Source organism: Pyxicephalus adspersus, chromosome 1 (assembly GCF_032062135.1).
Source record: "Pyxicephalus adspersus chromosome 1, UCB_Pads_2.0, whole genome shotgun sequence".
Classification (NCBI taxonomy): Eukaryota; Metazoa; Chordata; class Amphibia; order Anura; family Pyxicephalidae; genus Pyxicephalus; species Pyxicephalus adspersus.
The window spans coordinates 130,456,202-130,483,645 of NC_092858.1; the positions used below are offsets into that span (position 1 = coordinate 130,456,202).

The following is a 27,444-nucleotide window of genomic DNA, read 5'->3' on the forward strand; positions in this document are numbered from 1 at the left end:
TATGGGTCACATAATAATTAGTGGAAGGGTGGAATTAGTATATTTAAATGATGCCAAATATGGTAGGTCCCGCTTGACAACATGGGATCCATAAAACCAAGTTTGGAACAAGCTACTTTATCAAAACTTTGTGGGTTTTTTTTGAAATATAGGTGTAGCCTATCATGGCTCTAAGATCCAACTCTATGGGGCTTGTAGTCAACTCTAAACTTTTATTGTTTACAAGTGGACAGAGACACTTTATGGGGCGTGTTTTGCCCTCCAATGGGGCTTAGTGAGTAGTGGACAGTATCAGGAAAATTAGAGGTGCCCAGTACAAAAACACTTCTGAAACAGCCATTTTCATTGCATGGGGACATGAGAGAAAGAAAATGACACCAGAGAAAAGTTTCAACCAATATAGTGTAGTTCTGTACCCCAATATTGTGTCTTCTCATCAATTAACCTCTTTTGCCATCTATGAAATCTATGAAGTTTGCTTAATGAGAACATAAAATTAAGCAAGCCAACATAACACACAATACATTTAAACTTATCCCACTTGATCTTTAAAAGCTGTTATTCTAAGAAACATTTTAGGGTCCACATCTGCTGCTAAATCAGGAAATGGACCAGAGGCACAAATCAAATGTCTTTTCAAGTATTGATTTGTGCTCTCTATTTCATGTCAGCTTCCGAGATTCCAGGCAGAGCAAGGCATGAAAGGGTAATGAGTTTCTGAACACACAGTGTAATGGTGCACACTGCATCAAAGCTTTCAGCAGTTGCCTGGATGCAGCTTCCCAGCAGTACTAAACAACTTAAATATAATTAGCTGGAAGCCCCATAGGCTACATTTCCCCACTGGAACACTTACACTAATCCATTTATCAGACTGACAGATGACAGAATCCCTAGTAATAGGGGTCCCATTCCATTTGTATTTCTACAGTCAAAATGTCACATCCTTGTTTATACTATATTTATTAAAGGCATCTGCATTGTTTGAGACTGCAGTGGAGGAATCATGTTTTCAAACGTGATTCTGAGATAAAAAAAAAAGCATCATTACATTAAAAAGAACTTTGTGGAGATCTCTGGCCACAGGTTAACAATTAAACGCTTTACATTTTTAATTGAGTAAAAATCTTATTTAAAAAAATGCAAGAACCATGATAAATTCACATTTTATGTATATTTATAAACAGTTGCATCACCACAATATTTTTTACTTCTTGGATCTGGCTGTGAATAAACAATATAGATGTCATTGTAATTAGGGTAAGTCAAATGATTCTGACTGTAAATTGTTTTTAAAATTTGATGTTTGGTGATTGACCTGTGACAGGGGAAGCAAAGAGAGTCCTCACCCTTTTGAAAACTTGGACTGGTGTGACCTGAAGCCTACTTGGGCTTTTTTCCTCTAGATCAGCCTTTCCTGACCTTTTTAACATGGGGGAAACCTTGAAATAACTTTCAGGTCCTAGGGAACCCCTTACTACAGAGCACGGAGCCCAGCAGTGGTCCACGGCTCTGGCCGGTGCACCCCCAGCGGGGTCAGGAGAAGGACCCCGCTGGGAAGACGCATGGCCCAGAGCCGCAGACCACATCTCCTGTACGGATCTCACGCTCAGGAAAGTGGGCGTGTTGTGTCTCTGGTCTGAGCCTGTGATGGGAGAGTGGGCGGGTTCTGACACTATGACATCACTCGAGGAATTCCCCTTTGGGAGACACAGGACTCAGGACTGCAGTACATAGATTCAGTGGTCCGCGACCTGCAAAAGGTTGAGGACCACTGCCTTACTATATCCACAGCTCACAGAACTTTTGCATGGTGGTCAGTGGGAACAATCCCTCTTAAATTGCTGGCACCTGGGAACAATGCAACCCATATAGATATGCATAAAAAATTGATATCCTAAAAAAACAAATTTTGTACTGAAATGCTCAGTGCAGTCCCATTTTTTCTCTATGGGCTGCTGTGGGTAGGATTCTTCAGAGGAATGTTTAGGGGGCATAAAGAAGCAGTAACTGCAACAAACCTTGACACCAGTCTGAACATTATTAACATATTTTCCTGTATTCCTGCTCTGGTGACAAAAATATGGATTTCTTCTAAACAGTCACTAAGTGGTCACCAGGGCAGATTGAATGTAAAGAGAGTTCTTCCCAAAAAGGATACAGAAAGCAGGACAAACCTGACCATCCTAACCTTTTTATCACTCTACCAAAGTAAAAAAGATTGTATGCATTGACTGCATGATGACTTAGCTCTCTCTACTTCCCAGATACTTATTTAGTGTCGACACACCACAGCTGAAAGTGCTGACTGACCTAACTGCAGGTTACTATAACCCTACCCCTTTCAAATGATAATATAAACATACAAAAGCATAAATATATATTATTCGAGCCGATAACATTATATTATACTGCACAAATAAAAAGTGCTCAAAAAATGTTTGGCTGGTTTCCCACTGCGAGTAAAGAAGCGCTATTTCAGGTTGAACTGCGCTTTCTTACAGCTCATTTAGCTGTCAAAAGCAATTTGTATCTCTACTTTTTGTCATAAAATATTCTATTTCTGTTTTTGAATTTTAAATAAATAACTTCCAAGGAAAAGCAAATACATTTCTCTGATAAGTTGTACCACTCCTTAATAATAAAAGCATAATAAATGGCCGGCAGTGAGGTTTCTTTTATACACTTGTTTATTATCTATAAGCCTTTGTTGCTTGTATGCTTTGTATGTATTATTTTTATTATGAGGTTAATAGATGTGTGAGTGGTCCAGTAAACACCTTTGCTAATTTATTGTCAGGATAGTCAGGGTACTGGATCTATGGACAGGCAGGCTGAACATAAATTCACTAAACTTAAATTATTTCTCTACCTCATTTAGTAAAGTAGTGATGGCAAACAAAAAGGTTCAGCACACTTACATCGCTCCAGCTAAGGTGACATCAGCTGTTACAGCTGGTATGCTGTGGCTGTAGTTTTAAGGTGGGGGGCTTCAGAGTAAAATAATCCCTTATCCCTCCCTCCCCAGGCAGCTGACACACTCTCCTCTTCTTTCCATGCTCTGGGGGGCCCTTAAGATCTTCATTTGCAATGCAGGACTGCTAGTTCTGCTACAGTATAATACAATATAATGTTCTTTTTGTTTTAAGAGATACTGTTTGGGACTAGACATAGGCTATAGCAGGGGTGCCCAACAGGTGGATTGCGATGTACTGGTAGATCGTAAAGGCAACGCAAGAAGATTGCGGAGTCCTGTCTTTTTAAAATTACCTCTACCGCGCACAGGAGTAATTAAGTCCAAGTTTTTACTGTTGGTAGATCATTTTGACTTGGTCATTTTAAAAGTAGCTCGCAAGCCAAAAAAGTGTGGGCACCCCTGGGCTATAAAACCTGTAAAAAAAGGCCTGGGTCTTTAAAAAAAAAAGTTTTCAATAGAATGGGGATTTTGGTAAGAGGGTTAAAATGTGTTTCCCTTTAGTACATTAGAGTTGTAATCTATATTTGGCGTTGCTGTTGCTACCATAAATGAACAGTTTAGAGCAAAAAGTCAACAGTGATTTGCAGAGAAATGCATTTTATTTTATGGATCAGGTTAGCTGCACTCAATATAAATAACCCTAATGGCTGTAAGGAGGTGAATAGAGCATGAGTCACAGTCAACAGCCTGTAAATTAGCTATAAAAGGTTAATCATTTGTTTTTCCCCAGCTTTGCTAAAATTACATTTTCATTGATGAAAGATGACATCGTAGACAGAGTATGGATCCACAGCTACATGAAGGATCTGAATAAATAAAAACATTCCTTGGCCGATGACTATAACTTTGAGGCATTTGGAAAACAACATTTGCAGCATTTTCAGTGGAAATAAAAGTTGATTCATTTGATATGCCATTTCTTAGAAGAATTTAGCCTATTGGTAAAAAGGTTATAAGAGGCCAGATAGAAATTTTTCTTAGCTTATAATGTAATGTAGTTCTGAAGGGTAGAATATTCTTGGAGGTGAATAGGGAATCACATAATAGTTTTTATACATCATATTATATTGTATTTTCTCTGCTCTATGCTATAGGGAGGATCTATTAAGAAAGAGCAAACTGCATGAGAGCAATGCTAAAGTTGATAACATGTTTTGTGTGATTCATTGCTAACATAAACTACATAAAACTTGTACACCCTTTCATTAAACTACAGTTTACCATTCACTATAGCACACATAACAAAAAGGGATTAATATCATGTAAGGTCAGGAATTGATTTATAGAAAAAAAAGTCCTAAGCACCTATGAGATATCTTGTTCCAAGTGAAAATGGACTATGTTCTTTGGAAAAATATATATTTTTCAAGCCACCCACTGTCCTTATGAATTATTTGCAAGAGGGGGCTGTTAGAACAAGTTAGAGTGGTACTCAATACCTTATTCCATATATTTATAAGACATAATAAGATAAGACATGTATGCATTTTGAAGAAACGCTTCTTGCATAACTGGGAGAAAAGGCTATGAGAAAAACACACCTTTAAGGGTTATATTTTAGTAAGTGTAGACACAGTGGGTGTTAGAGATTTTTAGGCATTTTAGGAATTTTACACAGGGTTACTAACATTTAATATAGTATTCCTCATAGGTGACTGTTGTCATCAAGGGAAAACATTCGGGGGCCCAAGTCTTATCCAGCATCATACGCATACCATCCAAAATAAAGAATGATTTTTTTTAAAGCAGGTGTTCTATATTTATTTAACACATTTCCTGAAAAACAGTTACCCTGGCTAAGAAAAATGTCATTTTTGTTGAGGTAAACTCTGCACGAGCTTATAAAAGGCCTTTTGATTTTACTCATGAAGATTTACGACTGTGAATACAGTGAAAAATAAAGATGAGACATGTATACTATGCTGCTTTTCATCTGATAAATGATTCAAGATGTTTTGTCTGAATATTCCCCAACATCATCTCATAAGCCTAATTTGGTAAAACAAGGGTCTTAAGTAAAGAAGATGCAAAGGGCTGTACTAGAGGTGAGGAAAGTTCCATGGCTAGGCTTTTTAGATGAATATTGAACTTTTAAAACTTAGCTTAGTACATTTAGACGGGTGTGCTAAACATTAACTTAGGGGATCAGTGTAAAAAAGCACTGGCATGGCCATGTCACAGCCATATCACTGCATTAAAAAAATTACTGCGATCAGTAGTATAAATTAATAAAAATGTGTGGAAGACAAACAAATGACCTGTCAAAGGTATATAAATGGCTCTCCTTCAACTATAGAACTCCCACTGCTCCATTGGGCAAAGAACAAATTCATGGGGCACTGCAGGGTCCAACAAACAGCCTGCATTTTATGAATGTCCTGAAAAAGGCAATCCATGGTGAGCCTAACCAAGTGCAGGAAAATGAAAATGGAGTAGATAGAAATATCTAATCTTTATTATAAATGTTTTTTAAAGCTCTCTGAAAAGAAGCACTTCTAGCCAACAAGAGAGAACCACTAGTGCACTGTTATTTAAAGCGTAAAAAAAGGACCACAGCACCTACGACGTGCACCAACACCTCTTTCAAGGTGACTACATTGGGCCTGACTTATTAAAGTTCTTTAGGACTGGGAAAGAAAGGCTATCATGGGAGAACCTGAGTGATCCAGCTAACCTGGAATAGATTTCATAAAGTATTTTGCTATTTTTTGGCAAATGTTTTCAATACTGTGCCAGATCTACTTTACGTTTGCACAATCACCCAGTTTCACTCATGAAAATCTATCTCAGTGTTCCACTGTTAGTTACCACTAACACCAATGCTTTTTTTATCTGTAAAGGTGTCATTCTTACCACTGGCCATAAATGTAAGAGGCATGCTTCCGATTGCCCATCACACTAATATAATGTGAGTTATGGATATAGTGATTAATACAGGGGTTTACCGAAGACCTGAAAGTTATTTAAGGGGTGCCCCTAAGGTAAATAGGTTGAGAAACATTGCTCCGACATCTTTAGCCTTGAAGAGCCTTAATAAATCAAGCTTATAGTAATGCAGGGTCCCAGGAACCCTTTATATAAACACCCTGGTGTTCACACACTAGTAAAGGTCATTCTACTCATCCTCTATTAATGGTTGACGGTAGCTTTCATCTGCTTTCCTCAAAGCATGCTGTGCTTAAATGAGGGGACATGTAGTACATAGAAATGGGATCATGTGATTTTATATTTGGAAAGCACTCAATACCTGAAAGGTCTGGGAAACAGTTCAGAAGAAATGCAGATCAGCATTTATCGGTTAGGGAATGCAATTTTATAATTTTACAGCAGCCCTAAATCAGGCATTAAGGACAATATTGGATACTGATGATACATGTTATGGAACTGAAAATCTTGGAAGACCATAAAGAGATATTGTTTTAAAGCAGAACATTGGTGGTGGTAAATGTGGTAGTGAAGTATGTGTTTTCCTCCAATACCACCTCCAATACCACTTACAAAATATATTGTATTGTTTTCCTTTAAAACATAATCCTCTTTATTTGATACTTTGAAATGAATGGCAGACCAGCTGTACAGTATGCTTCAATATTATACACAAACATGAGTATGCACTAACTTTCTGACATGACTAACCCATAAGGGGGAAATCTCCTATATTATAAATATCCTATATTGCATGATTGAAAAAAATGTCAATGCACACACCAGTCTCAATTATTAGGTCTGATTTATTAGGGCTCTCCAAAGCAGGAGAGGATACACTTTCATCAGTGAAGCTTGGTGATCCAGCAGCCCCGAAATGGATTTCTTAAAATCAATTTGCTATTTGTTAGCAAATGTTTTCAATGATGGACCAGATCCATTCCAGGTTTGTTGGATCACCCAGCTTCACTGATGAAAGTGTATCCTCTCCAGCCTTGGAGAGCTTTAATTCATCAGGCCCATTGTCTCTACTTCTGGATAGCTTGATGGACAACTGGGAGAAGTGTGAGCCTTTAGTCTTGGGGACTTTCATAGCACAGACATATTTCTAGAACTAAATAATACATCCTAAGCAAGGTGCCTCATTTATTGATGATTACGATGAACGATAGATGTTTAGGACAAGGTGTATTGTGCTATATCTTTTCACATCTTCCAGTCGACATTCATTCCTATGGCAATGGAAGCTTTGCTGGAAGACTTTTCCCCTTACTAGACAGTGTTGGACAGGTCTAAATAGGGAACAGTGTGTTATTTAATACCAACCATGTGTGGCTGACTTAAGGTCCCTCCTTGAGACTAAATAGTGAAGTATTTCTATTCAGGGCCATCAGCCTAACATATCTTATTAGTACTGGCCTGGGGTATACACGTAAAACACAAAAATAGGTTAACTTTGGAAAATTAAAACATAATTTAATTATATCCCTTAGTCCTTTTTTTTAGATTACATTTTTGTTGAACAGCACTTTGTAAGGCTGAAGTGTGTTCCACTGCCATGCACTGTAGAAAATGTTTGTTACTAAGCAACCAAATATTAAATCTGAGAATTGCTGAGAACCTTTATGCTTACAGTTCCATGAAGGTTTAATCTGTTGCTCGAATTATTACCTATTTTAAATTTAACAGACTGATGTTAATGCTATTATTGTGCTGAATATCTTACATAGTAGCTTAGTCTACAATGTAATACACCACAGCTGTATTGAAATACTGAATTAGTTTCAATGTTTTAACACTAAATTTGCAATTGCATTAGCATAACATTTTTTTTCACTTCTAAAGCCATTTTTAGCATGTGGCATGTAAAAATAATTCAGCTCTTTCACAAAAGAACAAACAGTGGAAAATCGCTTTGCATCTCATTCCAACTGCTACTGAAATTTAATTTTCCTGATTATGCATTTTTTTTTTACAAAGAAATAATAGCAGCAGTTCTTTCTTCCTTTTCAATACTAGTGGATGTGGTCATTTACAGACAATGCTATAGTCTCTATTCATCAAAAACATGTATTAACAAAATAGGAAAAAGTCTGTAAATTTAAATGATGACAAAGAATCTCATTTTAGCGTTTACTGACTTGGGGCACAAGGACACTTTTCTGTTACCATGCTATATTTTCACTAAAACTGGGTCACTTCTTTGGTAAATCATCTCTGGGGATGGTGCTAAAAAAAACTCAATGATATCTAGAACTGAATGTGAAAAACACACAAAACAACACTCAATGGATTCAATTCCCAATGAAATAGGGAGTCAAGATAAAACAGAACTGGTTTATTTATGCAACATTACCTATTTTCAATATTTGGAGCAAGTTTACTTGACATCTTTACTGAATTCCCTCTTTAGGGTTTTGCAGTGCTAGGTCCCAGGTTCGAATCTCGGCCAGGACATTATCTGCAGTTTGGAGGTTCTTCCACATTTCAAAAACATGCAATTAGTTTAACTGGCTTCCACTCAAACTGACCTTAGACTGTGGTAATGACATATGACTTTGGTAGGGATATTAGGTTGTGAGCCCATTTGAGGGGCAGCTAGTAACATGACTATTGATTTTGTAAAGCGCTGCATACTATGACGACGCTATAATACTGAATAATAATAATATTCAGGTCTCTATATGGTATGGATGTTGCTACCAGATTGTTCTAATGTCTTCTTGTACTTGATGCACCTATGGACATTTATGCCAGAACTAGACTTACACGTGTAAGTGGCCTTTTGCAACTTTTGGAATAGATTCACCTAAATAAGTGTACTGTAGGTTCTTTGGTTAAATGGGATCAATTTAGGAGCATTTTATGGTTCTGAATATCTACTAGGAATATGGATTATCACTCTGTTTCCCGGGACTAGCTCTTTTAGATGGACAAATGCTTCCTATTTTGGTTGTTAAAATAGCTCCCTGTCCAACCAGTCTATAGTTACTTGGCAGTCTGGCCCAACATTTGTTTTTTTTTACCCCATCCTAATTGGACCCCATTTGGACAGGAGAGTATGTAAGACTGCAGTCAAATGAGAGGTGAATAATTTGAGCTACCTCCCTCTTAGTTATACAATGATATTGACGTAAAGGGATGATGTCACATTGAGTGTTTTGTCAATATCAGTTGATGTCATATTGGCTCTATTTAAACAATGCCTCATTACTTTGTTGTCAATGCTACTTCTTTTATGTTATTCGATAAATATTGTTTCATAAAAAAAAAACTCTCTCTCCAATGTTTGACTGATTTTGGGTCAAAATTGATGGAGAAACCAACCATACATTGTAGCATTGTAGTTTGCTATCTAAATCAAATCAAACCATAGCTGGCAGAATATAACAAATTAACGTTTAAACTTTTTGTCAATGAGAAAAAGATTGTAATGATTATTTTCCACCTGTTTTATATTCTCATAGGTTCATTACTTGTCTATTTTTAATGTCACCCAGTAAGCCTTATCTTATTTTTAACACCAAGCTCAAGCAACAAGAAGCAAAAAGAAGTAACGATATGCACATGGACTGGATTTATGATAAGCAGTTTCATTTTTGCATTTTTTTACTTGCACAGATGAAAGTGTATTTGTAGGAAAACCATATATATATATTCACTGGTTACCCAATTAGATATAACTATTCAACTGTTTCTTACTGCAAATATCTAATCAATCACATGGCAACAAATTAATGCATTTAGGCATGTAAACATAGTCAAGGTGACTTGCTAAAGTTTAAATTGTGCATCACAATGGGTAAAGTGATTTAAGTGACCTGGAATGGTTGTTTCAGTCTTGCTGGTCAGAGTATTTCAGAAACTGCTGATCTGCTGGCCAAAAAAATACTGAGAAAGTGGCAGTTCTCTGGATGAAAATGCCTTGTTGAAGTCAGAGGTCAGGGGAGAATGTCCAGGATGGTTTGAGCTAATACAAAAAGGCAACAGTAATTCAAGTAGCAACCCATTAAGACCAGGGTATCATAAAGAGCATCTCTGAATGCACAACACAATTTAACGGGAAGCAGTCAACCTTTACAGGGAACTAGAGACGACATTCACATGGGTTAACCAAAATTGGACAACAGAATATTGGAAATTGTTGTCTGGTCTGATAAGTCTTGATTTTGCTGCAACATTTGAATGGTAGGGTCAGGATTTGGCATTAGCAACATTAAAGCATGGATCCACTCTGCCTTGTATCAACAGTTTGGGTTGGTGGTGTGTTGGAATAAGGGATATTTTTATGGCACACTTTGGTCCCCTTAGTACCAATAGGGGTATTGTTTTATTTTCTTTATTGTATTGAGTATTGTTTAAATCCACAGCCTACCTCTCATTGTTGCTGACCCATGTCTACTCGTTATGGCCACAGTGTACCCATCTTCTGATAGTCACTTCAAGCATGATAACTCACCATGTAACAAAGCACAGAACATCTTAACCTAGTTTCTTGAACATAACAATAAGTTTACTGTATTCAAATGGTCCCCACAGTCACCACATCTCAATCCAACAAAGCATCTTTAGGATGTGCTGGAATGGGAAATTTCCATCATGGATATGCAGTTGCATTATGCTATAATGTCATTATGGACTAATCTTTGATGTGTTTTGAACACATTGATGATTATTACCATTTTGGAAGCCATACAATTTAGTTAAAAATCTTCTACAGGAACCTAAGCTGCTATCAGGCATCAATTAAGAACATGCAATGAGGATGTTAGTACAAATATTGTGGGAAGGAAGGGGTTAAACCCATCCAAGTCTAGACCTCAGTATTAGTGTTGAGCTGTTGGCAATAAACAGTAAAGCTGTGTGATATCTGTGTTGTGTGGAGAAACATATTACAGTTATAGCCAGCATGAAAAGAAACCAATTCTCACTATATTGTGCCGCTCATGACACACATGGACTTCAATTTCCTGTTCTGATTTCCTGGCCAAACAGTAACAGAAACAAAATAAAGCCCATCATTGCAATCTTTTTGTTTGAAACAGTTTAAATATAAAAGGTTAGAAAGTGATTCATAAAATAAACTGAAAACCAGTATTGCTCTCTACATATGAATAAACAGTATATGACGGGACACTTAAAAAATAAGGACAATAATATAATTCCTTTCTTCCTAGCCTTGGTATCTTTAAGGACAGAGTTGTTGGAATTCAGTGCACTGATCCTCAGTGTAACTATACTGATAGGAGATAATGTTTTTATTAGTGAAGGCTTTTTATTGTTTAATGAAATATTTATGTGAGTGTTATTGTTACAGGGAGGGATAGTGTGAAGATTAGGGTTACAAATAGGGTAAGGGTGAGGATTAGGGTTACAGAGACGAATTATGTGAGTGTTAAAGTTGAGTGTAAGGTTAGTGTAAAGTTTAAGGTTACGTAGCAAGTTAAGGTATAAGGATCACAGAGATGGGTAGTGTGAGGTTTAGGGCTGCATAGAGAGTTACAGAGAGGGTTACCTCTTCCCATGCATGATTACAAGACTATTGGGTCCTAATAGTCCCAAAACCTAGGTCCTATTAGGCTTGCTCCTACCTTCCGCAGATTTAAACACATATTACCCTGAAAACCCACCTTTTCAAACTTACCTACCCACCTTTATCTGTCTTTTAACCAGTCGGTAAATACCTACCATTCCATACCCTCCTTATTGAAGGGTACTTCTTCCCACCTCTTCGATTTTAAGCTCTAATGGACAAGATCCTTTTCTCCTCCTATGTCATTGGACCTGATTTATTAAATTGCTTGAAGACTGGAGAAGATAGACTATTCTGGGAGAATCTGGGTGAGCCAACAAACCTGCAATGGATCTGGGGCTCAGAGTAGAGATTTCTCCCATTACAGGAAGCTCTTTGCTGAAAATGACTAACATAAGGATAAAGACACATACACGGGACAGTTTTCTTTTTTGCTCAGTTTTTTTACTTTGGTTAGTTGTGCTACTAAATAGTTGTGCCTTGACAATTCTTTTTCAAGTTTACCAGACAGAAGCTGTTAGAATAGATTATCAACAGCCTAATGACATGAAAAACCCTCAATTCTCCTGAGACCAAGAGATTTTTTTCTAGAGTCGAGGTCCCATTAGGAAGCTTAAAAGTAGATTCTTTTTTTATTCATGACAAGAAAGAGGTTCTTTTTTTATGCAGAATAATAATGACATTTCGTTAAATTGACATGTGCTTTATTGGTTCAGATGAAATTAGAATTTTAATAACGAGATGGCTTTAATATTCATTATTCTTAGGTAAGTTTGCATGCATTCATCAAAAGACAATTTGTCATTAAGTTAAAGGTACACCAATTACTTTAAACAAACTGCTGGAGAAGGTGTTATGACAAAGATATAGGATCACAGGGTGGGCTGTGTATAAGTGGCATGAGAAGGATAACTTATATCTAACTGTGGGTTTAATATAAATATGACTAATGACTTAAAATCATCTCTACATCCTATAAGGAGAAATAAAACCTAAACAAAATTATAAAAAAAATAATCTTTAGCATATTTGTGAAATTTCAAAAGTAATAGTCTAATAATCTATAGGTGTATTCTAAATTCTCTTTGTTTGCCCCCTTTTGATACAGATGATAGTGCTGTCTTTTTGCCTATCCTGTGACCTTTCATACAGATTTACAATGAATACTGGCCATTGTAGGCTATGCAGGCTTGCATGACAATACTCACAGTTGTCATTCTCATGAAACCTACTCTAGGAAAACCCATGCAGCTATGGAGTGTATGCTTGCAAATCGAAAATGCCAGAGATTAGCAGCACTACGATGTAGCAAAGTTGATAATTTTGATACATTAAATATATATATATATCATATTATTTTATAATAACTTATCATGGCAAAGCTTCATAGCACACAGAACTCTAACAAACCTAATGTCTTACTGCTATGGTAACTAACCACTTTAAAGTGGCATAGCATGGTTTTATTGAACTCTTATTTTAAGCTACTATTGCAAATATTAATAAATTATTTATAATTTGGCTTCTTTTTTTTAAGTTTTTTTTTTTAGCAATATTTACATTGGCCACTAGAGCAGACTCGAGTATTTATTCTCTTATCAAGTGTATGTAAACACTAAAAATGAACTCCTTTTTTCTCCCCCTTGGTTCGGTAAATCTATCAAGCATTTTGTTATATCTGTTCAATAAACTTTGAGTTACAGTTGTTCTGGTCAAAATGCAAAGCTGTCCTGTTCACTTTTTAAGTGTTTTCTTGAGGAATCTAATTAGTCCTCCCAGTTTACTGCCTGGACAACCGAAACATTACTCACTATGGTATAGAGAGGAGAACAGTGGGAGGGATTGTGTATTTTAGAAAAAGACATGGCCTATACATTTATATTATTCTACAGCATAAATATAAAAAAAAAATCCAACACATGGTATTGAGATTATAAAGCTGCTGCAACCCCCCGTCAAAAAACACGTGCTATAAATGGTGATTATTGAGATGACTAACTTTTAACGATCACTAGGTAACATAATGTTTAAAGAAGAAGCAATATCATGCATTTAGATGGAAAGCAAGTAGTACATTTTTATAGTTTCATGGAAAATCTCACTAAAAAATTTAACTTGGTATCAGTACAAAGAGCCAGTGATCTATGTTGCAGTGCTAACAAGGTGTTAGTTGACTGGAGAGGAGCAAAAAAATGATGACCTTATCAGTGCACTACTTTTCCTTTTATTGTCCAGTCTGGGGCTGTGGAAAAAAACAGACCTAAAAGTTTTTTAAATGACAGCTGAAAAAATAAGATCTCCACATCTGCCAGACAGGGCTGTGTTGTGTGAGGGAACTGTGCAAGCAGATTGACATAAATAGTCTTTGGAAAAAACTTCACAGAGTTAAGAAGCTGCCTCAAAAGGGTTTAAAATCTATTTTTTTTACTACCTCTATACAGACACAATGTAGGACCAATATAGATGAATGCCTGTTAATCTAACAGTAAATTTTTGGATTACAATTTGAAAAGTGCAGTTAGCTTTCTTGGTGGTGATTGAGCCCAGAACACTGATCGCTAACCACATCGTACTTTACTAGAACCATTTCAGACTTGTATTTGGCTGTAACATTCTACCACAGGCTCATCTGCCCTCTCATTCACCCTCCCAGCTCCCATTCAGTTAGTAAGCATTTTTTGTTACCTATGTCTGCAGTGAATCATAGCCCGGGTTAACGGAAGCAACAAATTTCTTCTGGCTGTGAGGTTGCCTTTTCCTTTCTGGAAACGAGTGCAAACCCATTACCCTGTTGTGCCAGTTAGCTTTGTGCCTGGGAGTGACCCACCATATATGGATATTCACCACAAGTGTGAAAGCAGCCTCAATCTTTTTATCACTTAAGATTTACCTTTAATCTCTTTTATAAAATAATAGGTTCTGGTGCATACCAATTGCTGCAAACATTAGGACATTTTTCTTTATCACTGGAACTAATGAGCAATAAACACAATGATTTCACACTACAAAAATGTATACACTTTAACATCTTTGTATTTATGTCATGATTCATTTATTCCAGATCACGCTTTAACCTTTGCACTTCTTCCTGAATTTGCATACATATAGATTTTCCTAAAGAAGCTTCTCACATACAGGTCAGATAGTTCTATCACTGCTTCAGGGCCTGGTAGAGGAAATGTTCACAGCTAGACCTTCAACCTTAGTCTGTTTATGCTGAACAACAATGCAGAGAAAAGGGGCAAGAGGTGAAATTTAAATTATATATCAACCCTGTTTGAACCAGTAAGAAATCATTTTATGCATAGGAAAAAATGAGAAGTGATAAAAGGAGGAAGATTACATTGCTTGATCTTGATGCTTACGGTAAGCATAATTTAAATGGTCTGCCTTTCAGTGTCTACATTCTTCAAAGTAAATCTGCCGCTGTTAATATGCAGTTATTAAAAAATGTATTTTAAAAAATATTAACAAGAGTTTATATCTCTTTACAGCAGCCTTCTGTTATCCACTATACAGTAAATTAGATTAGAATAAGTCAGGTAAGCACACTAAGCAAGACTACATGTATACATATGTGTTCTAATAAACAAGTACACAGAAGAGAGACAGCTTCTACAGTATGCTGCCGCTACGTATTAGTCGCAAGCTAGAGGTAAAGAGGTGAATAGGGTGAGTTGTATTGCTATATTACAGTAAAGAAAATTGAGGTTGTCAGCCAATCCATGATGTTCTGGCAAACAGTTTTCAAGTACATATCCTCCTAGTTTTCTGTACCTTAAAGTGTATGTAAAGGCAAAATATTTTATTTTAGTTTTGGAAAAAGAAGGGAAGGATTAGACCAAGTTTTTATTGGTATTTGTGTCTCATCTGGTGTGATTCAGCCTTTTATTTGATCTGCTAATAATTGGTACTAAAATAGACAGAGAAAAATTTAATTTAGAGTTGTCATGAGAGCAAGAGGTGAGGGAAAATCTTCCAGTGGGGAGATATGTTCTTGTTTTACTTTAGAATATTTCCAGGATGTAATGGGAATTCTCCCAAGCCAGACACAAACAAATAACATAAAACAAACAAATACCAAACAAAACTGTAACTTTTTCTACTTTATCCAAATCTCCTCCCTATCCAAAAAAATCACTTCACTTCACTTTTATTTTTTAGAACATCATTTAATTTTCACAGCTACTTCAATTTTAGGAACTGCAAAACATATTTACACAAATGGATCTTGTCTATAAACTGGTAATTCTCTCAATTCAATATACTGTATATATATGGGGAGCAGCAAAACATACTCTGTGATGTGTTATCTATGTTTACATGATGTACTTATTCACCCAAAAAAAATTACAATGCTACAACATCAGTATATTAAAGTGGTTTTTGGATGCCTGAATTGGATGATTTTTGTGAAAGCTTTTAAATTATGAAAATTTTAATGGCAGTGCTGGTGCTTGGAACAGACTTAATGAGAATTTGTAGATAGCCATTATAGGAAATGACTACTATTAGTGGTGCTTGGAAAAGTAGTATTATATTTAAGTGCTGATTCTGCTGCAGGGAATGTCTTTTGAATAGGGAAGAGAAATGGTGGTTAATTTTTCTTCTTCATAAATATATTTTATTTTATCTCTTCATAAATCAAGCAGTCCATGTACAAAAGATGTGATCAAAATTATAGAGGGCCACAGAATAGTAAAGGTGACAGTGATTGCAGCGTTAGTGCCAGTGAGCGCAATTTTAACCACCAGCATGGTCAGACGCAGTGATGGTACAATAAACCCCCATATTGGTGATGAATGGCCATGCTTTTCAACTTGCCTTACACTTGGGGCTCAGCAGAAGGACTAGATAATCTCCCTGTTTAAATAGACAGTGGCAGTGTTAATTATTATCTTACCCCATGCGTGTTCACTGGTAGTGGTTTAAAACCCCTTTTACCATTGGTCAGAGCCATAAAATTTAAATTCATCATTGTTTGTCATCAGTTACCTACCTTATCTCTCTTTCTCCAATGGAACTGGGACTATGTCAGTACAGTCTGTCCTATTTTCTATGCTGGGTGCTTTAGTGTATTACATTCTGGTGCCCAGTGATTGGCAGATGCATACACAGTGGGGTGCACACAGAAAGGTGTTGGGAAGAGCATGTTGGACACCAGGGTTCTATAGTTTTTGTTCACACTGTATAATTACAGCAACCTTTCCCAACCCTTTACCTATATAGGGACCCATGAAAAAAATTTCAAGTCTCGGAGAACTCTGCTAAACCAGTTCAGTCGGAGTAAATACTCACCCCCTTCCATATTGGTGGCAAGTAGATAAATGCCTCCTTATATTGACATCCAAAATATCATCTTTAGTTTCTTAGAGATGGTTCTTACAAGTGGTATTGGCCCCAGAACTACAAAGGCAACACTAAATAGTAGGTATTGTATCCTTAAACCTTAATTAAGATATTAAATCATGAAAAAAAGCCTTAGAGGACCCCAGGCTAAATAAAAAGTGGAGCTTTAAAAAGGTACCTGACTTTTTTGAAGGTTGTATCAGTAATTACTAATAATCTGGCATTTGATTTCATCCCTTTTAATTAATTAAAACTATCACATATTAATCCACATTTCTGCAGGTTTTCCATAACCCAAGATGCCCAACAGGCAGAACCAGCAGAGTGAAGAATGGTAAAAGTAACACCCAGTCATAAATCCATTATTTCAGTTTTACTGTTACTAATCTCATTCTTGCCTCCAGCTTCAAGTGTTAATTATTTCTTTTATTAATGTAGTTTAATCACTGTATTTATATCTTGTAACCGTTGTTGCACCTAGCAATTCAGTCCATGCTTCCGAAAAAGGTTGATGCTGAAAGAGTCAACCAACCTAACCACATGACCTGCATCCATATACTAACTAGGAATCCATCGAATAAATAAACATAAAAAATTGCAGGAGCATTCCCCCTTTGACTACAAAAGAAAAGTGTAACTAATGCCACCATTCCTATCGTGGCATTGCTGCCCTGTAGACATTCAATTTTTTCTAGTATGGTGTTTTTTTTTTTCTTTGGTTGTAATCAGTCTTTGATAGATTATCAAATTTTGCTCCAGGCACGTCATTACATTTTTAATACATATTCTACTATATATTTAATCTCTATTAAATAAATACTATATATAAACTACTGGAATTTGAATTATTTGCATGTTCCAACTCATTGTGTGGACATCCTTTACATTTTATTCTCATGCTGGCAGAATACCAATGAATGTGATACATTTTATAAAAACAAATGTTTGTCTGGTTTCCCCCTTTCATGTGACTTTAATTCATGCCACCTGCACATGATGTAATAGAAACTGAATAGGATCTGAAAATCACGCCAGCGTTGTTAAATTGTTTTACATGCCTAGAATTTTAGATGAGCCGTGCTCCTTTTGCAAAAGAAAAACAGAGACTTTGGAATGTACATATGGTCTAGACAGGGTTTAAAAAGTATGTACACAAATAAACCCTGTCTATGATAGTAGGGGGTACGGTTAAATATATTATATGAGTTGATTAAACAATGATTCGAGCAGTAAAACTTTTCCTCTGTTCATTAGTTAATGTGTGTTCATATTATAGACTTCAGCTGGCTTTCATTAATCTAAATTGAGTCAAACCATAAGCCTTTAGAGATTTTTGGAATATTGCCACATTTGTTCGCAAAACATATTGTCAATTCAGTCATATTATGCAAAGGTATAGGCGAAAACGTGCAATCATACTGGTTCCAAAAAACCTTTGTTGGACTCATTTATCAAATGGTGTTGATAATTCAGTACCAAATCTTTCAAATTACTAATCCTATTCATATTACAAGTAAATCAGATAAATTCAACAAATTATCTGTCTATTAAATAAATATTGAAAACAGAAAAAAAGTTTCATGGTGTCTAACAACGAAAACATCTATCTTCAATTCTAGAGCTTTCACGTTTTAGGTAACAGCCACCAGCAGGTAAAAAAAAAAATTGTCTCCTAATAAATGATTTGTTCTACAATGACCAATGTTTCATGTTTTCAAAAAAAAAGTGTATTGTTCTGCTATTCCATTTGAAACTAATATGTTCATTGTTGTAGGCATTAATAGACTGCCACTTGGGGGAGCAAACGTTGGTCTCAGGTTTAGAGCTATAACCTCATACAGAAGACAAGTGGTCTACAAGAAAATTTTGGTGGTCCCTGGCTCTGGCCTGTGGGCCCCCAAACAGGGTCAGGAGAGGGCTGCTGGGGGGACTGGACCAGCCAGAGCTGCGAACCATGTCCCCCACACGGATCACAGGTTTAGGGAAGTGGGCAGGTTGTGTCTCTGGCATCATGACAAATGGCAAATTTCTTCCCCTTTGAATGACACCAGGCTCCCTGCACATGAACGGGCCGGAGCCGGTAAATTTAGAGGTCCATGAGTCTGAAAAGGTTGGTGACCACTGTGTTAAAAATTGACATTGAAAAAAGAGAAACTTTCATTTTGTTTACTAGACACACATAAACCTTTCTTTGTGGTCAGAACCCCTAGCTTTGGCCAGAATGTGTACAACAATTTTCCTGTCTGATATTCAAAACGTAACAATGGGCAGAGATATACTGCATTTCTAAATAGAGGCAAAAATAGCTAATCAGGGAGTGGAAGGGAAACTGGTAGAAAGATATGGAATGGGAAATGGGGAGCAAACAGTGGAAAATGAAAATAAGAGGAAAAGGAAATAAGGATTATGTAATATGGTATCTTTTCACTCCAGAAAAATGAAAATAAGAGTGAAAATAATTGAAAAAGAGAGCAAAAACAGTGTAAAACAGAAGAAAGAAAAAAAAGAAGGAAGGAAAGAGAAAGGCAAAAAAGAAAATAAACTGAAAAAAGAAAAATGAAAGAGTAGGAAAGGGGAAGAAAATAGAAATGAACGTAAGGGGAAAGAAAGAAATGAAAAGGAAAAAAATGGAGAAAGGTATGGAGAGGTACAATATATTCATCATATCTCAGTTACATATAACCTGAAAATAATACAGGCAGTTTTGTTTAAATAAATAGAGACCTGTTTGGGCATGACCCTATGGCATTTCTCATTGTAATATTACTGGCTAGGATGTGTTTAGAACCTATTTGAAGGTGACCTAATTGCAATACGGTTGGTGGTAGGCATCCATAAACTTTGTTTTTGTGACTGCATAGAGCTTTTTTTTTGACAAACACCTCTACACTGACATATTATGGCATACCTGTTAAACTTGGATTCAATGGGACTGATTTATCAATGCTCTTCAAGACTGGAGAGTAAAGACTATCACTGGGAAAACAGGGCAATCCAGCAAACCTTGGAATTGGAAACATTTCCCAAATATTGGTAAATGATTTTTAAGAAATGATTGCTGGATCACTCAGGTTCTCTCATGATAGTCTGTCTTCCCCAGTTTTAATAAATCATTTAGCATTTTTTTGGAATGTGCAAATGTGTTACCATGTGACACACATGTGCAAAAACAGGAATGTACAATATTACAGTTTTACACTGCATGTCTGACATTTAGCAGCAAGCAGATGACATTTTTTTTCTACTCAGTTTATTATCATAAAAATATATTACAGATAGATAGAAACATAATCGAGTGTCAAGGGCTGATTGTGCACAAGGCCTTGGTTTTCCTTTCATATTCATTGTCTGCTTTGTTAGTATGCTGGTCTCTCTGTGTCCCTGATTTGTTTTATAGGGTGATGACTCATAAAAGACAAGGACAAAAAATGGCTTTGGTAGCTATCTGTTTATGGCTGATTGGTTGTTTTTCCCCTTCTGATAGCTACAGGCAGAGAAGAAAAGAGCAGCTTATCAAACACTTCAATCTTGTTTGCCGAATGTAACAGCTTATGAGAAAATGGCTGCCTTGTTTTTCAGACTCTTCAGGATATGACCACGCAAGAGAAAATGGGGATCGAAGGATGAAAAAAACATATTAATGTTCGTTATCATGCCATTTAACATCCAGAAATAAACATGTCTTGCATCAATGTCTCCAAACAGACCTGAACCTTGAAAGAACTCTGTCCACGCATGCAACAAAAATATAAATTGTTAGAAAGTATACCACAGGTTTTATAGTTAATTACAATTTGACCGCTGATGCCGTAAACAGAACTTGGACACATTTAAGAGATTTTGTCCAGAAAAAGTAAGAAAAAACTTTCTGGTAGGTCTATGAGGTTGACTACAAAGTGAAAAACTATAAGTTATAGTACTGCCTGCAGCAACTGGAATACATGAAATATTGGCCTGTATCCTTGACAAATTCCATTCCCATTTATTTTGTAGCAAATCCAGTGACCTAACCCTTTACGACAGAGAAAAAAAGAGGTTCTATAAACAACACTGAAAATGACAGAGATATAACATTGCTGGAGCAATAAACCAGCCAAACACCAGAAGGTCTTACAAATATTTTTTGCTTAAAGCTGAACATCGTGCAAAGAGTTACACAAATGAAATACATATATGAGCATAGTTTACTGGCAAATGTCTTACTAATCCATCCTGTTTTGAGATTTACATACTTCCCTGTCTATCAGGCAAGAGGACCTGATCCTTCTATCATGCAGTTTCATATTCAGTTATACTTATAGGTTTCCTCTGCTCCTCTTTTCTGTGACTGGACAGAGAATGTAGAAACAGCACACTGATGAGCTTATTTCTTAGTCACTCAGCTCTCTCCTTCCTTTAGCAAGCTTTGCGTACTACAGCCAACCCGACTGTCTCCTTGAACTGCTTCCTCCACAAACAGGACTTCAAAAGTGTGATATCATGTTATACAGAGGAAATCACACTGCTTGTGATAAAAAAAACATTTATTGTGCTGGGCCAATCACCAACCACCAACGCTGTCACATGAAGGAAGTCACCGTTTCCTCCATACCCAAGAGTATCGGGGGACTGTACGTAATACATTAAAGGAAAACTGTTACTTTATCCTGCATGGGTACAGAATTGCTTTATATAAGGATTCTTAAAGTTGACCTGAACTCTAACATTAGATTTAATATTAGATATATATTCCCACTTACTTGTGTTGTGGTTTTACCCCCCCCAAGCTTGTATCTATTATTAAAAACATTTTATGTATAGAAGTTGCCAGATTGATCGTGCCATCATCCCCTGACCTTCCACTCCCACAGCCCTGATTGGTCAGCAAGTTTAGTGCTTTTTCTGTGACTGATGATGTCAATCTCCCATGAGCCCCTGCAGCTCCTTTTCCCTGCTCGGGCCCTGGAGAGCCTAGGGTGAGAGGCAGGGGTGTATTGGGGCGAGCACGGGTGGGAACGATGTGCCCTCCCTTTTTTCGTAATTGGGCATGCGCGCCTGCTTATTTTGCAAAGAATTGTTTGGTGACCCTGTGGCTCTGGCGATGTCAGGAGAGTGGGGGGGTGCACCAGCCAGAGCCACGGACCAAGTCTCCCGTATGGAATTGCAGGCTAAGGGAGGTGGGCGGGTTGTCTCTCTGTTCTGGTGTCATGACGTCACTCTGGGGGAAGTTTCTTCCCCTTTGATTGTCACATAGGCAGGGGTGTAATGGGGCACGTTTACATACCAATTATGTGCATGTGCGCTCGCCATGAATAGTACCGTGCCCCCCCTTCTTTTTTTACAGGTATTTTTTGGACAGTTAAAGGGATTTAAACAAAAGTAAAACCCAGAGAGATCAGTATAACCTGGTCTATATCATCCATAAGCTCTAGTTGAAAATGTGAGTTTAGGTTCGCATTAAAGCAGCAGCGTAAAGCTAACAACTCAAAATCATCCTGCTGAAGTAAAATCGGGACTTTTAGTTTTATAATTATTCACGTTTCTAAATAACACCAACCTAATATCCAGCACTGTACATAGTCATGGATGCTTTAGCATATTTAGCATATTTTCTCTTCTTACCCCCGTCTTCCTACAGTATCATCACTGTAAAGTTTAGAAACTGCAGACCTATTTTATGGGAATTTGTGCCATAAAGTTGACAACAAGCCAAAATAAAATGCTTTTTTTTTAAATCTTTGCAAGGTTATAGTCTCATGGTGTCTGGAATACACAAGACTGTATGCTGCTCTTTTTGTTTAGGGGAATATTCTGTCAAATAAATGGATGGGATAGAAGGTGTAAATGTAAAATGAAAATCTTGACAGCAAATCAATAGTAAGCTTTAGATGAGCCTGACTCAATTAAATCAATTGAGCATGTGGGAGGCGGGTTAACACTGAGTGATCGAATACTGAGACCTATGTAGCTCTTTTTCTCAACAAATACTTTGATAATATCTACTCCAAGAGATGTACCATGTACAGTGAAACATTCTCTATTTGATGGTAGATGCAGTAAAAAAAAATAATGATTGCAGATAAAAGGCTACAGCCAGTGCAAAAAAAAATAGCAATTTGCTTATGTCTGGGCTTTAGATCTTTATGTGTCCCTGCTGGGGTAATTAACTCTGTTTGTCCTTGTGACTGCTAACAATGGGGCAGAAATTGGATGAAAATGCAAAATATTTATTTTCTTTGGGACAGAAATAGAGGAAAAATAATCTATACCTGTTTTGGACGTGTGTATAGGAGGAAATTTTGCCATCTTTTCCTCTGTGTTCATATTGTCTAAAGACCAATTTAAACTTTTACGTTACCCCAATGGGACACACAACAAAAAGTCTGGTAAAGGTTCTGACTAGAGATGAGAAAAGTTGAGAAATGTACTTTTAAAAAAAAATGTTGGTAAAATGCATTAAATTCTATAGCTGCGTTTTTTCATGCTAATTGCAAAGGCATTAAACATCATCAAGGCACTTGTGGGAACAAGACACCGGAAAAAAATGAGTATGAAGCAAAAGTAAGGCAAAGTCTGGAAAAACTGTTTTTACCCATTAAAAAGTTACCCATAATCTTTTTTTGAGTTAATTGCAAAACCCTATATTATATTGGTTAAAAGCTTTTTATTTTTTTGCATATGTTAAATTATAGACAATTAACTACTGCATGTGAAGTATCTCTGTAAACAGCATGTTTTTGTGCTGAATAAATATGAGACACTTTCATTTAATCACATTTTCCACTTGGAAAAATCTCAAACCTAAAAGTGGCACCTTTATTACCATGACACGTACCTCTTAGTGTGTGTAAAAATATGTGGATAATGCACTTTAGAGCAATGGTCGCCAACCTTTTCGGTCCCACGGACCACTAAAATTACCACATGCGCGGGGAGCCGGTTGTCACTCAAAGGGGGAGAAACCTCCCCCATAGTGATGTCATGATTACAAAACCCAGCCCACTCTTCCATCGTAGATCTGAGCCTGCGATGGGAAAGTGGGCGGGTTGTGTCCAAGGACACAGCCCCCCCATTTCCTTGAGCCTAGGAACTGTACGGTGGACGTGGTCCGCAGCTCTGGCTGGTGTGTCCCCCCCAGCGTGGCCGCTGTGACCCCCTAAATTTTCTCGCGGACCACCAATTGGCGACCACTGCTTTCGAGAACAACCAATGCTATCACTACAATGGAATCACACACTACTAAAAAAAGTCAACAAGGAATAAAACTCCCCAAAAACCCTCCGTATTAACTCTACTTGACTAGTTTGAGTTATATGTTTTTTTATTTCCTTTACCAGCAATTAAAGTTCTCATTTTGTAATGTTTTTATGTGTACATGCATGATGTAGAAACTTTCTGCTGGTTGTTCAGCATTCATGAATGGAAACTGCTGAATGGTTGCCATCTAGCAGTTTTTGCTACAACAGGCCTAATGTAAGTAGGTGCATACTCATAATACTTGGTGTCTCAATGTACCTTGACTACGGCTGGACATAAAAATCATCTAAAAGAAGAAAAAAACTAATGTGTACTTAACATGTTTGTTTAATCTGTTTCTTCTTGCTGAACAAATCTACATTATGCTTATGTGTGAATGATTAAATAATTACTCAATTTCCTTACAAAGTAAGGATGACATTTTTCTGTGCTAATTTGCCTGCTGGGTAACTATGTTTTATGACTATTAATAGTTCATCTTCTGTTTGCAGAGGTGTCAATATTTCAATTCAAGCTCATAGCAACAAAAAATGCCTGCATGGATTATTTCATTTTGTTCATTTGTTCAATTGCATATTTCAAGTTAAGCAAAAACGTAAATTGTGCTTGCATATGATCAAGGCATTTCAAGAAACCTTTTCAGTACAAATGCTCTACCTTTACATTCCATGGATGGTCACAGTTTGCTGAATCACTCGAGATCTTATTAGTAATTCTCATTTGTATAGTACAAGTCATTTGTCAGTGTCAGAAAAACTGCTGCAAAGATAAAGGTGATTTCTATTTGAAATATTTGGCCAACTGTATGAGTTAATTTTTCTAGAATTGATTTTTTTGGTGACATATTTGGATTAGTTTAATAAACTAAACAAATATTCCAGTTCTAAATGCACATACTTGCATGTTTGTAGTTACCAACTTCAGATTAACACTAGGCACATTATAGGTGTTTGTATGAAAAATCCACCACAGAGTCAGTCCTATTTTTCCAGTTTCCTCCCACATTTCCAAAAACATAGGATGGTTGGCTTACCCTCAAAATCTGGCATTGACTGTCTTAATGACATATGACTATGGTAGAGATATTAGATTGTGAACCCTTTTGAGGGACAGCTAGTAATATGACTATGGACTTTGTAAAGCGCCGTGTAAAATAAATACTAATAAAATGCCATAGAAATACTAATTATTAATAACAATATATAAACTCCATGAAAACAACATTCCTTGTAAGAAAATATTTCTGGACATCAGGACTATGAGGCAAGAATGTATACCACTTGGCCAAACTGCTACTAAGTTAACTGTAAGAGATTTAGGCAACATATTGCCTTCCTACACAATAACCAGATCTACCAGGTGTCAATCATTGCACCTTGGTAACAAAAACTTAAAAATGCCCTGAATAAACAACTTCCAGACAACAATTGTTTAGAGCAGGACCCAGTTGCCTACATGTACCTTTGTTCTCAAATCATTTTCTGTGCATACTAATTTTACCTAAAACCAGGCCATAGTATACAGGGCCTCCAACCTGCTCTAAATCAAAGCTTTGTAATGCAGTCTTCAGTACAACTATTCAACAGGGTACCACTGGCCACAAAGGTACTACAATGGATAGTGGTATAGCTTAGTGCAGGTTCACAAAGTCAATGCCTATTGAATTTGTGATGAGTCTAAGGGCCTTGGTGTTTCAAAATAACATCTAAAAAATACCTCCAGACAGCTTTTGTTGCTTTTTAATTGAAAGTTAAACTAATTAAAATCTTTAAATATATATCATTGTCAGATAGCCCATAACAAATGCTTCTCTTTCCAGGAGGTGTATTAGCTAAATTAATTCAGCATTTAGTAATGACTTAGAAACTTTGCAGCTCAGAACTAACAAACTATAATCTTCTAATTTTGGGTTTTAGTGAATTCCGCTGCATGTGTCAGATTTTATTAAAGGATGTACCAAATGTATTTAATCCGTGAAAGCATGATTCATATCCTATAAATATAGTCCAAGAATCATATGTGAGGGCCAAAACTTTGTAAGTAATAAACAAATCTACATCACTGGCATTTTCACTTCATGCCATAGGAAAAACATGAGACTTCCCCAGCTGACCTCTTCATCCTAAAATTCTGGTTCCTGGTTGTCATGCAGACCCATCAATCGAGTCACTCATCTGAAAGCATTTTATTTTTCCTAGTGGGGATATTTGTCTTTTGTCTGACTGTCCTGATCTCTATGTTTGTTTCAGGTCAGTCACTCAAAAAGTACTGAAACCACTGAAAAGGCAGCCCCTTTATTTATGACTTACTTCAAAGTTAGTTATACAGGAGAAAGTATGATATGTCAAAAGCAGCCTATAACTGAAAAGATTAACTCAACTGTAGATGATTTACTAAAGGTGTTTAGGCTGGTCATTTAGCAGAATAATGATCACTCTGCGACGGATTTAACTTAGCTTAGTGAACGAGATTACATTTCCTTGCAAATGATAGGGTATTCTTTGCTAAGTGAACGTTCAGTACATTCACTAAGCTAAGTAAATTTTTTATTTTTTTTTGCATGGTAATACTTCAGTTTGCTATCAGCATAAACTCTTTAAGTAAATTAAACAAACAATAGTAGTAAAGGTCTCACTAACACTAAAATAAATAAATTAAAACTTAGGACTTATAAAAGTATAAGTATATTACTAATGATAGTTAAAGAATTTTCTGGCAGCATTTAATAATTTTATTATTATTAATAATAATAATAATAATAATATAGTAATATATACAAATAGGAAATGTGTATTACAGTGCCACTATGAGTATGTCCCCATAGTGATTCATATCAAAATCCTTACAAAATGATAAAAACCCCACTTTCCCTCATACAAAGAAAGATCAATGTTATCATCCACAGTAACTAGATAGATTATAGCTAATAATAGACGTGTTGCACTGGGCGGCATCACTAATTTTTTAGGTACTTGTTAGGCCTAGGTGTGGTGGTCAGTAGGGAATGCTGGCCATTGGGAAGAATGTCACCCTTACAGATATAACCAAAAAAGGTCATTGGTATCTACCTGGTACCTGAGAGTCACAACCGGCTCATTGCTCAAGGAACCTCTAGTAAGCTCTGGAGGTACCCTAGGGCTCCACGGAACCCTAGTTGAGAAACAATTCAAAACAGAATGGATAATGTTAATAAAGCAAAATGTGTAAGCAAATGGGAAAAAGAAAAGTTCAGCATACATAGAAAATTATCATAAAATATGCAATTAATTGACTCATACCTGTCAAGTCGCACTATCATATACTACACAAATCAATTAAAAAATGGTTGATAGAACTAACAGCTTCTTTTATCATCAATACTTTTCCTATACACTGTTTTTTTGTAAATAACAAAGGCATTAATATGGAGGATTGATAAAGTGAC

The 27,444-nt window shown here is 36.5% G+C and overlaps 1 protein-coding gene across 1 annotated transcript in view; it reads right to left on the reverse strand.

The window, feature by feature from the left end:
• TBL1X (transducin beta like 1 X-linked) overlaps positions 1 to 27,444 on the reverse strand; it is a gene marked incomplete at its 3' end in the record, with an annotated part of 178,701 nt that overhangs the window by 68,902 nt on the left and 82,355 nt on the right.